This window comes from Lynx canadensis, chromosome A1 (assembly GCF_007474595.2).
Source record: "Lynx canadensis isolate LIC74 chromosome A1, mLynCan4.pri.v2, whole genome shotgun sequence".
In the NCBI taxonomy this organism is placed as follows: domain Eukaryota; kingdom Metazoa; phylum Chordata; class Mammalia; order Carnivora; family Felidae; genus Lynx; species Lynx canadensis.
Window position 1 is genome coordinate 69,349,164 of NC_044303.2, and position 13,499 is coordinate 69,362,662.

A 13,499-nucleotide genomic window follows, 5' to 3' on the forward strand; every position below is an offset into this window, starting at 1 on the left:
ATCTTTCCAAGTTTATGTAATGTCTTTTCTCACTCTATCTTGTATTTTAGTTACTTGATGACTGTCCTATCTCTCCAAACATACCGCAAGTTTATGGAGGGGAGGAAGTGTACGTTACTCATCCTTGGACTGAATGGATTTAAGGCTAAGATCAATTTTGTGTCATTCATAGCATCCAAGTTCCTAGGACAATTCTGTTCACACAGTAATAGTTTGGAGACAACAAGCAATGCCAAAATATAGTCCCCAGGAACTCGACCATGTGCCCATATGTAGAGCAGATATCAATCACCCTGCTTCTGGGATTACCTCAACACTACAAGCGGTGAATGAGTTAGTAGTTCCAATTCTACAATGGTTTACAGACTACTTATAAGAGTCCCTGTAACACTGGCCTATGCTACAGTAACAACTAAATGCCAAAATTCCAATGGCCTATGAAAGCAAGAGTTTCTTTCCTATTTATAAAATGTCTCATACAGGTATTCTTGACATGGTGACTTAATAATGGCTGCTTCCATCTGTGGCTCCTCCATGTCAAAATGGTGACCACCAAAGGGAAGAAGATTATGCAACCTATACTTGTTTTTAACCACTTTAGAGCAAAAGTGACAAAAATCCCTTCCACTCCAGGTCCATCGGCCTAATGTAGACACATGGCCCCAAATCAACCACAAGAAGGCTGAAGACTAGAGGAGTCCGTGGAATATTTGGTGAGTATTGCTATCTCTGCCATGCAACTGAATTTTTAAAAAGTGGAACCAGAGGACCAGTCAAGGAACGCCACTTGTGTAGAGAGATGGCTGTACCAACAAGGTACATGGCAATGGTGTCGTATTCTATTGTATCGAGTCAAGAGCTCCACTACTGTTACATTACAATAAGATCCATACTTATGTCACTGATTTTACCCATTTTCAAGGAAAGCAAGTCCGATGAGGAAAATATGTTTTCTACTTCATGCAAAGCAATGAGGTATGATGACTTGGCTTGGGAAAAAAGTTCCTAAAATAATATATCAGGCTCATCTGTTGAGGCCGTCCCTTCTGCTGCAGATTGCTATTGCCCAGTTTTCTACCTCTTATAATAGTAACCAGCTTTGAAGCCAAAATAAACCCTCTAGTTGTTCTCCAGAACACCCCATCTGCCTCACCCTTCAACACCAGGAGCACTTCCAGAGCTCTTAATGGCTGTGGCAGTGTATACTATAAATCCATGGTTATGTGGCTTCATTCCATCACGGATGAAAAGATGTGCCCTCTTCATTACCATTGCAAGAATACTTAAACTTTTTAATTTCACGCAGCAATTTTTTTTCTCAGATCGCTAGCTTAAAGATCATCTTTAGGATGCTTAAGTGAAAATTGTTGTTTCCCATGTGAAAATTCTCATTCTCTAAAAACACCCGTTTGGCATCAAAATAATACCAAAAGAGAAGAGTCACAAGAATAAGTTGTATATCTATTAACAAATACCTTTATTCTATTCATATGCACACATTAGTTGTTTCCTTATAACCTTTTTCTTGGTTCACTTCATAGAAAACAAAAAAGAAAGGCAAAGCTCTATTTTTGTAATGGATAAGTAATGTTTTCATAACTTATAATTCCAACGCCTTAAAGGCTGTAATGTTCTAAAAATTACACTGATGTTCTCCCAGTATCAGAAAATTTTGAAATACAAAGGTAAAAACATAGTCAGAGAATGGCATGCAGTCAACTCTGGTTTCTCTCGGTAGTTCCCCTTCGGGATACAAATGAAACTTTTCTTCTAGAATCTCTTCCATGTGTTTTGTGATGGCATCACATTCAAATCAAAGAATGAGGGTTGAGAAATGCCAGCAGCTGGCAAAGGCACCAAAAAGAAGTTACTCCCTTCTTGCATTTTACAATCACTCATGTTGGGAAATAGTTACCTGGAATCAGAACAAGATAAACACAGGCACACGTATGTGTGTGTCCGCATACACACGTGTATGCGCGCGCACACACACACACACACACTTGTTTAACAACATGTATACCCTACAGAAAATGTGATCTCTTGTCTTTTTACTGGATATATTCACTGTATCAGTTCAGATGCTTCTGCATGGGATTTGAAGAAAACAGAATCCATATTGTCCTAACCGGAGAAATGAACTGACTCATGTAATTGTAAGTCTAGAGCCATACTTCACACACTATGTATGGAGAAGGATAGTCATTGATTGTTTCAATTCAATGCAGATTGCCCCCCATGGTTCTAGTGCATAAGACCTGTACACAATTGCACTACTTAACAACTCATGCCTTTGTTGAACAGCATTCAAACTGCCCTACAGCCTGTTCAACTACACAGGTCTACTGGTCACACACTTAGATGTCTCGGCCATGCCAATCACTACAAAAGCTTCTAAACACCGGTCTCAGTTTCTGTGCTTATATCATCACAAAAAGGTAACAACAGTTCACCCTACGGCTTGAGTAGCACTGGTCTGGACATAGGTAGGCAGCAGTGATTCTCATTCCATCTTCCCGACACTCTCTAGGCTGCCCTCCTCTGTGCTCCAACTGCCTTTGGGGGCTGACATAGAGATGTATGCCGTGGTTCTAGTCTATGTATGACAATATACAGAAGGGAGACAGGGTCCCTTCCAAGGTATACACAAGAAATCAAAGAACTCTCCCAGGAGGCCCTGGCAAAATTTTCCACACATTTCGTTGTCCTTAGTGGACTCACGTTCCTGTTCCTGAATCTGTCACAGGCAAGTAAGAAGAGATTACTCTTGCAGGAATTCAGCCCACTCCTGGAGCTGGGGATGGGGTTCCATTCTTGGGGTACATGGGTTGCATAGGAGAAATAGTCTATGAGAAATAAAATTAGGTTTATGTGGTAAAAGTGATAAGGAGGAATGGATGTTTGATAGGCAATCAACAATGTTGGAAACATTTAAGCTAGGCTATTTGCATAAGTGATAGTCAAGTACAGGATATTATTAAATAGTCATTAATTTAATGACTTGGCATTGAGCTTGGGCAAGCAGAGAGATTGACTTACCCTAAAATTCCAATCACCTGGGGAAGGGACCCTGTTGACTCAACTTTCTCCAAACATGTCTGGTGAAAAGATAGGGTTTCATAGAAAAAAAACCTGACTGCTTAAGAGAGAAGGTGTTTGAAGGAATGGTGTGGGGGGAAAAGGTTGCCTTTCAGGATTTGGGGGAGGGAAGTTCGAAAGGAATGGGGAATCATGTGACCTGGGCAATGTCACAGAAAGTGTCTCCTGGGGTTCCTGGGTGGTAAAGCTTTGGTAAAGCGTCTGGCTCTTGATTTCGGCTCAGGTCATAATCTCACAGTTCGTGAATTCAAGCCAGCATCAGGTTCTGTGCTCATAGCACAGAGCCTGCTTGGGATTCTCACCCCCCCCCCACTGCCCCTCCCCAACTCGCACTCTCTGTCTCAAAATAAATAAACTTAAAAAAAGTGTCTCCTGCAATAATTTATAAACTAACTCCGTAACTCCCCATTTCTTAACTTCCTTCCAAAAAGTACAATATGGAAAAGGAGGGGAAAAGAGAGTAACTTTAGAAAAGAAAAACCTAACAAACACTCCTCAGCCAGATGATCAAGGTCAACATCAACAGTCATAAATAATGTTAATTAGTGGGTAACCTTAATATGATGTGATGAAAATGGTGCTTTATGGTGGTGACCTCCTTCCCTAAATCTTCTCTAATCGTGAGAAAAAATGTTAGACAAATTCCAATAAAGGGGCATCCTACAAAATATCGGTACTCTTCAAAACTATCAAGGTCGTGAAAAATAAGTAAAGTATGGTCACAACCAAGAGGCCCCTAAGGAGATAAGACAAATAAATGTAATGTGGTATCCTGAATGTGATTCTGGACTAGGGAAAAAAATCATCAGATAAAAACTGAGGAAATCTGAATAAAGTATGGACTTTAGTTAATAATTTATCAACATTGGTGCATCAACTATAATAGAGGTACCACACAAATGTAAGGTGTTAATAATAGGGCAGGGGGAGATGGTAACTCTTACCTGTCCAAATTTTCTGTAAATCTAAAACCACTCTAAAAAGTAAAGTCTTTTAATTTTTTTTAAGTTCTTGCTACTCAATAAATGACTAAAAAAAATAAATAACCCTAAAAGGCATATCGCAAAAGAGTATATCTAAAGTAGCCATTGAAATATTAAAATGTGGGGTGCTTGGATGGCTCAGTTGGTTGAGTGTCTGACTCTTGATTTCAGCTCAGGTCATGATCTCAGCATCATATGATCGAGGCCCATGTCAGCCTCTGTACTGAGTAGGGAGCCTGCTTAGTATTCTCTCTCTCTCTCTCTCTCTGTCCTTCTCCCCAACTTGTTTTGTCTCTCTCTCTCTCTCATATATATATATATATATATATATATATATATATGAAGTATCAACCACCCAAATGTAGAAATTTAAGACTGTCAATTTCAAGTGTCAATGAAGATATAGAGAAATTAGAACTCTATACACCTCTGCCAATGAGACCATGAAGTGGTGCGACCACTTTGGAAAACTCTTTGTCAGTATTCATTAAGACTGAACCTACATATCCCCTAGGACCCTGAAATTCCACTCCTGTGTGTGTGCGCATGTATTTGTATGTATGTATCCAGCAAAATACAAACACGTGCGCACCAAAAGGTAGATACAAAGTGTCTGTAAACATATTCAACCTAAAAAAATGGAAATTACCCAAAAGTCCATCAATGGTAGAATAGATGAATAAAACTATTATATGCAAATCACAGCATTGAGCAATGAAGCACGACGCAGCGATAAAAATGAACAAACTACTGCTACACATACAAGATGAAAAAATCTCATAAATGTCATGTTGAGTAACAGAAATCAGGCCCAAAAGAATAATTATGTATTATTGAAAATATGTAATTCCAATAATTGAAAACAGGCAAAACTAATCCAAGGTGACAGAAGTCAGGGCCGTGGCTACATTTCAGTAGTGGCTGACTGAGGGGCTCAAAGGGGGCTTCTAGGCTGTGATGATGTTCTGTTTCTCAATCTGAGTAGCGATCGCACGCATTTGCTCACTTTATGAAAATGTACCAAATTGTATACTTTGGTGCACTTTTCTGTATGTGTGTTGCACCTCAGTAAGGAAGGTTGTTTTAAAAATAATCGTAATAAAATGCCCAGCAGTGGATGGATGGATAAGCAAAACATGGTATATACATATAATGGGATATCGTTCAGCCTTAAAAAGGAAAGAAATTCTGACACATTATGAACCTTGAAGACATTATGCTCTGTGAAATAAAACAGACACAAAAGGACAGATATTGTATGATTCTGTTTACATGAGGTACCTACAATAGTCAAATTCATAGAGACAGAAAGTCAAATAGACAGTAGTAGAACAGTAGCCTGAGGGCTCAGCAGAAGAGTGGAAATGAGAAGTTAGTGTTTAATGGTACAGAGTTTCAGTCTGGGAGAACGAAAGGGTTCTGGAGACAGAGGGTAGTGACGGTTACACAACAATATAAATGTACTTAATGCCACAGACCTGCACTCTTAAGATGGTTAAAATGGTAAATTTTATGTATATTTGACTATCATAAAAGTAATCATAGTGAAGTATGGTATATGTTATAGTGATGACATTTCTCGGTAATGATAGGTCTTCTAAGTATCAGACGTGTTCTCTCTTCTCCAGAAAATCTAGTATGTATTGGGTATTAATAACAATATAGTGTAACTCTAAGTAAAGGCTCAGGAAGTAGTCAAGACTAGGGAAACTTTCCAGAAGAAGTATAACTTGAAATCCTTCTAAAAGAAAAAGGAGAATCTGGCTGAGAGGAAGTGTGGGCGACATTTGATCCAACACCATTCCAGGAGGAACTAGGTTTCTAACTGATTTTGGAATTGAATCTGCTGGCGTTGGATACGAGCGGAGAGCTGGTTCACTAACTCTGATGAACCTTGCAGTGGCCCACCACCCTGCCCACACCTTTGTAAGTAAACTTCCCTGAACTATCTACCTTTGAATGAGCCACCTGTGTCCTGTTGTGACCCTGACTGACACATGGAATCAAACGATAAGCCACCAGATTTGGAGTCAACCTTGGGCAAAATTAAAAAGGCAATTACAGATCACATGATACTTGGTGGGCAGACCTGGAAAAAATAATATGTTGACATACAATTTGCAAGCTCCAAAAGGTGCTGGTTATTACCCTTCTTGGTAGGATGAGAAGACAGAGATAGTCAATATAGGTCAGCCATTCAGAGCGGAGAGCAGGACGGGAAAGGGAGGAAGTGGATCCAGAAGGGCAAAGGGAAGCTATCTGGTACATTCTACAAGAACAACACTATGGAAGACTGAGGTGTGTCAGTTATGATACTCGTGGCTGTAAGAAAGAGTAGATTAATAGACATTAAAGAAGAGATTTATTATTTCACAGTAAGTCCAGAAGAAAGGCGGTTTCAAAGCCAGGTAAATCCATGACTCCCCCATGTCCCTAAAAGCACGGGGCTTTCCATCTCACTGGCGTGAAAACAAAGTCTCCTTTCTGGACCACAAGATGGCTGCAGATATTCCGGGTGTGGCACACCCACCCAACAACATGTAGTCAAGAGTAAGAGCGGTTTGCTCCCAAGGTTTGCTTTGTTTTAGTGAAGACTAAACTCTCTAAAAAGAATACCCCTCAGATCTCATCAGCCAGAATTCAGGCCTAAACTCTTCCCTAGCAGTGTAAGTGAGACTGTCACTTCACTTCATCATGACTGGCCTCTAGGATTAGGAAGGAGCCATAAATTCAGGGCTCTGTCCGAAAAAAAGCAAAAACCAAAAAAAAGCGTGAAAATTTCTGAGGGGTGATATTCAACATGCTCAAGAGAGGATAATATAACACTCTTTTCTCAAAAGATGGGCTTCCTGGGGCGCCTGGGTGGCTCAGTCGGTTGAGCGACCGACTTCGGCTCAGGTCATGATCTCACGGTTTGTGAGTTTGAGCCCCGCATCGGGCTCTGTGCTGACAGCTCAGAGCCTGGAGCCTGTTTCGGATTCTGTGTCTCCCTCTCTCTCTGCTCCTTCCCTGCTCATGCTCTGTCTCTGTCTCTCTCAAAAATAAATAAACATTAAAAAAAATTTTTTTTTTTAAAAAAAAAGATGGGCTTCCTCCTAGCTTCTCCCTTCTTGCCCCAAGATAGGTCCCCAAAGTCAAGGTAAAACTTTTCAGTGACCATAAGATTAGAAATTTCTCTTCCTCTGTGCATCCCTACCTTTCATAAAGTGCCTTATGGGGCTTTTTACTTAATCTTCTCCTTCTTTCACTCACGCATTCAACGAGCATTTGTTGGGAACTTGTGTTCAACTTCAGGAACATAACAGAAAGTAAGACAAAGTCCCCGAATTCTGGGAGCTCACAAGCGATGTCAAGAGAGTGACCCAAAGAAGTATCAGCGTACAGAGGAGAGGTAGGTGTTTACAGTCAGACAATAAACAAAGGTGGTCAGGAGCTACCTGCCACTCCGGAGAGCTGGGTGGGCATTGGCTTTAGCAAAAGGAAGCCCCTAGGAGACAGTTGCTTAAGACTTATTTTAGGCTCCAACATAAGAAGGGAGAAGCGAAGATCTCACGAGGGTGAGAAAGTGGCAAAGAAGCGGGATAAAGCTCCTTTAGACAAAGATTGTGTGGTGGACAGAAGCCGTCCCTGAACTGTATCTCAGGAAGCTGAGTGGAGAAGTGTTAACTCATGCAGGACACCCCCTCCACCAAGGCAGGGAGGAGCATGGCAGGACATCCCGGCCAAGGGACACCACAGGAGCTAAGGCCCAGAAGGGGGAAACCCAAAGCTAAATGCATACACCTGTAAGATTAGCCTCCCTTGGCGTAGAAGCCTGCGGTTACAGAATAGAGGAAAATGTGATCTAGAACAACCCTATATGCAATTCGTTCATAAATGAGCGATGCTAATAATGACTGTAAACATGACGATGATGGTGGTGGTGGTGGTGGTGGTGGTGACCCGGATAGTGACTCTGATGAGTTACTGGTCAGCTTTTAAGGCGGCAAGGTTAGTGTAGGAATTCCCTTGAGTACTCTGACAGTGCCACCTACAGGGAAACTTGAGAAAGACGAGACCCTTTTAATCCACCCATAAATCCTGAAGACCTGATTGATGCTTTCTGAACAGGATGTTGTTAAATACTAAGCTAAGGATTTGCAATTGGATTTTCACCCGTACCAACATGAGCACTATATCCTGTTCGAAATGTTCCCACTTCAGAAAGTCGCACCACCCCACAAGTTAATGAGCTTTTCTATACATAGTTTCTTCCAGTGTATAATTACTGGCCTGGCTTTATATTATTTTAGGATAGTGTCAGCAGCTAATTGTGGTACAGTCTGAATGCTCTGAAATGAGCTTCGGCTGAGTATGAGAATAGCTCAGCAAATTTAGGGCTGTGTGTGCATCGTTTTTAAAGTCTATTGTTTAGTAGGACACTGAACATGGCAAACTAATGATGGAGTCCAATTCAAAGGGCAAGAGACTATAGAATATGACCTGCCTCACATTTCACTTTGAACTTCCTAAACCACTTGTTCCTCAGTACCTACTTAGCACACTCAAATACCATTGGACTCTAGGTTGGTCTGAGTGTGCAGGGAATCCTTGGGTCTTGGCATTGCTGAGTCCCTAGAACTACTGCAGGCTCCAGCCTAGAAAGGGACACGCATTCCCCACCTTTTCATTCTCCTGGAGGCAAACATATGGGAGGCAAACATATCTCTGGCCTCTTTTGTCTTTCTTACATACTATTCCCTTATGTACTAGGTTGTCGGAGCAGAGTATCTGATGGATGAGTTTAGGAGAAGGAATGAACATTACTGACTCAGCCACTTTTATTCACTCTTTCCGTATATTCCCTCCTCTTGTTATCCTTCTGTGGTAAGCAGCTTCCAAAATGGCCCCCTAGTTTCCCACCTCATGGTATCACTCCCTTGTACAACCCCCACTCCTTTACTATAACTAGTGAGTTGCTTCTAGGGAGGAGAATATGGCAAAAAGTGACAGGATATCAATTCCCAGATGAGATTATAAAAACCTATGACCACCATCTTGCTTATATTCTTTCTTGCTTTCTTGGCTTGCTCGTCTCAATGAAGCAAGCTGCTGCGTCGGAGAGGCCCAAGTGGTAAGGAGCTGAGGTTAGCCTCTGGCCAACCGTTAGCATAAAACTGATGCTTCCTGCCAACAGTCCGCTAGGAACTGAGTCCTACCAACAACGACATGAGTCAGCTTGAAAGGGGCTCTTTCTCTACTTGAGCCCTGAGATAACTGCAGCCCTGACCGATACTTTGCTTGCAGCCTGTAGAGATCCTGAAGCAGAGGAGCTGGCTAAGCCTTCCCAGCTTCCTGAGCCACAGAATTTGTGAGCTAATAAATGTGTGTCAAACAACTACATTGTGGAATAATTTGTTACACAGCGATTGTTAACTAATATATCTTCCCCGGCCATTCACCATTGGTCAAAGCCTTTTGTAGGTGATTTAAATAAAAACAGAGACCGGTCTGACTCATACAAATTAAGGATAGTTTATGGAAACATAGCATCTACCCCACCATGCTAGGCAGGCAATGTCCTGGTTTAAACCTAGCTCAAAAAAAAAAAAAAAAAAAAAGTTCATGCTGGTATCAGATTCCAATATTCCCATATCTTCTCTCTAGTCTTTTCTGAATATTGTCTTCACTGTCACACGCAAAACGTATTTCAATACAAGAGTGTGAGGCAAGAGGGAGAGCAAAAGCTGCTTAACGTCCCTCTACCTACCCACAAACCAGCCCTCCATCCCTGACTTTCCAGAATTATGCTTATTCACTCAACCTTTAGTACACATTTATTATTCTGGCATTATTCTGCTTATGGAGTTACAGCAGGAAACAAAAGAAACAAAGCCTCACAAAGGTCACATTTTACTGATAGGGCAATAAATAAAACGAAAATACATAATATAATGTCAGATAGTGAGAAGTACTAGAAATAAAAATAAAATGAAGTAAGAAGGTAGTGAACGGCAGAATGGCATTGGGAGGAGGGGTGGGTGGTCCAAGGCATCTTCACTAGTGGCATATTTTAGCAGAGGTCTGAGAGAAATCACAACGCCAACCCTGAGAAACTCTGACTGAAGACTGTTAGTCTGATGAAAAAGCAAGTGCAAAAACTCCGAGGCAGGAGCAAACTTAGAATGTCAAGAAATAGCAAGAAAACCAGTATGGCTAGAGCAGAATGAGAAGTTAGGCATGAGAGTGAGGTAGGAGATGGGGAAGGGTTGATCGTAGAGCTTGGTTGGCCATCGTTAAGGGTTTGGGCTTGGAGCATGATGAAAGGCTGTAGGGAGTTTGAGTTTAGATGATTCCAGATGACCGAACTTTTGTATACGGAGAGAAATGGCTTCCTAACAGTCTAAGATACCTCTGGTAGGAGGGCAAATGAATAGAAAGCCTTTGGTAGGCTCTTAAAAAGCTGAGGATGTGTGTATTGTACAAACTGGCAATTCTATTTCTGGTACGGAACAGGGAGAAGCCATCACACATTTGCACAAGGAAACACCTATAAGGACGTTCATTGCAATATTGCTTGTAATGGCAAGATGAAGTAATAGGGAAACTGACCAATAAAATAAGGCACGTTCACTCTTGAGTTATCAAAAAGAAGGAACTAGATCTATCTATAGGAACATGGATATGTTTGAGAAATAATGTGAACTGGAAAAATGAACATGTAGATCAATATGTATAATATCATTCACACAGGGGCGCCCGGGGGGCTCAGTCGGTTGAGCGTCTGACTTCAGCTCAGGTCATGATCTCACGGTTCCTGAGTTCGAGCCCCACATCGGGCTCTGTGCTAACAGCTCAGAGCCTGGAGCCTGCTTCGGATTCTGGGTCTCTGTCTCTCTCTGCCCTTCCCCTGCATGTGCTCTGTCTTTCTCTCTCTCTCAAAAATAAATAAACATTAAAAATAAATCACTCATACGAACTGAAAGCAATAACCCCATCCCAAACCAGTATTCTATATTGGTTGTAGATACATAAATATGTGCAAAGAAAATGAAGACTTAATTGAATGGATACCTACAAACTCATGATAGTGGTGATGGGGACAACGTTGGGACATGAAGTCACATGTCACCGAAGGTTAATCTGTAATGTTTCATTTTGTTGCAAAAACAAAAAGACTGAACGTAACAAAAATGTTCTGTGTTAATTCCAGGTGGTAAGAATGCGAGCTTTTCATACTATGTTTTCTACCTTCCTATCTATGTGAGAAAAAGCTCGGCTATTCCACAGCAAGTAGTTGGAACAAAAGGAAAAGTCATTTTGCACACTTATGGCCATATGAGATTATTTCGCCCTGGGCACACAAAATCAGATACCTTTTTTGGACTCGAGAAGATAAAACGTTTTCCAGCCTTTGGGTGGGTAAAGCAGGCCTTTTATAACCCCTCGGGGACTTCGGGTCTTTGCAATGTCTTCCTGCTAAACGCTCTCCGGCAGCCTCAGAGCCCGGGTCAATGGTGCTTTCATCATTTTATGTGAAGAAGGCTGTTCACACAGTCCTTAAACCTACATCCAATCAATTAATTTAAAAGAAAAAAAAAAATCTCCTCCCTGTCCCTGGGGTGAGGTCCAAGGACTGAGATATCCTGTGGGCTGAGAGGAAGTTTAAACCAAAATAAAGATTTAAGCTTTTAATCCATCGATTTCATTCAGCGAGGGGGCCGGAGATCAAAACCGGTCTCACTGGCTGTGAAGACTAGAAATAAATAAACAAATGTAATTACGTTTTCACCACAAAGCAGTCATCAGGTGCATCCTCTGGGAGCCGAGGGAAGGGTGTGGGGAGGAGCGGGATCCATTTCTTCCTCCCAACAGGCATTTTTGCAGAGCCTCCTGAAGGCTGACACAAGCTCACCTCCTGCTGATGTTACAAATGGGCCCTCACGTCCCGTTAGCTTCCCTCAGACACACTTCTACCGGATCTGAAGGGTTTTTTTAATTTTTTGTGTGTGTTTAGTTATTGTTGACAGAGAGAGACAGTGCGAGCAGGGGAGAGGCAGAGAGAGGGAGACCAAAAGCAGAATCCAAAAGTAGGCTCCAGGCTCCCAGCTGTCAGCACAGAGCTGGGCGCGGGGCTTGAACCCACGAAGCGTGAGATCATGGCCTGGGCCGAAGGCGGACGCTTAACCGACAGAGCCCCCCAGGCGCCCCTGAAGTTTCTTTACGCTAAGATTTCAACTTCTGAGCCTGCATTTCCATCTCCCCCACCCTTAAGCTCCATCTTTCAGTCTCAGGAAAAAAGAAAGGCTTTCCTCCTCTTCTAGATGGCAAATGAGACACTTACTCCTCAACCCTCAAATATGAGAAACTTGACATCTCTCTCTTCTCAGTCAGGTGGATCGCTTTGAATCTCACCCAGTCTGCTCCCTAAATGAGTCTGGTGATCTCGGCCAGGAGAGGACCTCTCCCGCTTCTCACAGAATTATGTAAGAATCCTGTTGACAGAAAACCAGGTAAGGGACTGGTCCACAGCTTTTGCTTCATTGTTGGGGACACTCTGGGCTTCTAGATGCCGGGGTCTCTCAGCATCCCACCCTGTGGAGTGCAGAATCCTCTCCTAAGCCCCTTGCTGCTGCTAGCCTTGGCCATCCACAGACTTCTGCAGCAATGTCCATTTTTAAATGTGCCAACAGGTACATTCCTCCAGGAAAGGATCCTGAGATGTGTTTCTAAAGGCCCAGGCTGCCACCAGGATGCTTACCCGACTGAGCCACCCAGGCGCCCCCAATAAGTCTAATTTTTTACTAAGAGGATGTATATTTTGCAGATTTTAACATGTTCGTATCTATCCTTGCCTTCGTCCTTTTTATGACAACCCTCAACTGTGCCCATCATCCCACGTCTGTCTCCCCCAAGCAAATCGGAGTGCCAGAGTTATAAGACCATTCTTATATAGTCTTCTTATATTCCGGGGTATGCTGGTTGTATTCATTATTTAAGGAATTCGTTATCAAATGTCAGTGCTTTATTACAAACATAAATAATTTGTGGCGAGTCTGATGGACACCACAGAGTACACCATTCAACCTCATCTCTGCTGCAATGTTATTTCAACCTTTCCTCACCCTCTACACCCAGCCCTGAACCTGTTTCTCCTCCCTCCACCTTCCCCACCACACCCACCTGCCTCCACTCCCTGCCGGGCTAGAGTCGCATCTTTCTCTGGCTCTCTCTAAAATGCCAGTGTGACCGAGTCACTCTCTCGTGGCTGCCGACTGCCTTTCAAGTAAAGAACATGATGCAGCCCCATCCTGGGCACGTGGAACGGGGTCCACGCCACCGCACGCACCCCAAGCCCCAACAAGCACAGGTTCCCCTAAATGCCTTCTACTGTCTAACAGTCTCCGTTTTCCCACGCTATTGATTCTGCCTGGAATA

The 13,499-nt window shown here is 42.4% G+C and overlaps 1 long non-coding RNA gene across 1 annotated transcript in view; it reads left to right on the forward strand.

Annotated features, from left to right (window-relative positions):
* LOC115512196 overlaps positions 1-12,568 on the forward strand; it is a 35,097-nt gene extending 22,529 nt beyond the window's left edge. Inside the window, exons 2-3 of the long non-coding RNA XR_004344118.1 lie at positions 634-713; positions 12,452-12,568. This is a non-coding gene — a long non-coding RNA (uncharacterized LOC115512196). The remainder of the gene's footprint in view (positions 1-633; positions 714-12,451) is intronic.
* The last annotated feature ends 931 nt before the right edge of the window (positions 12,569-13,499 follow it).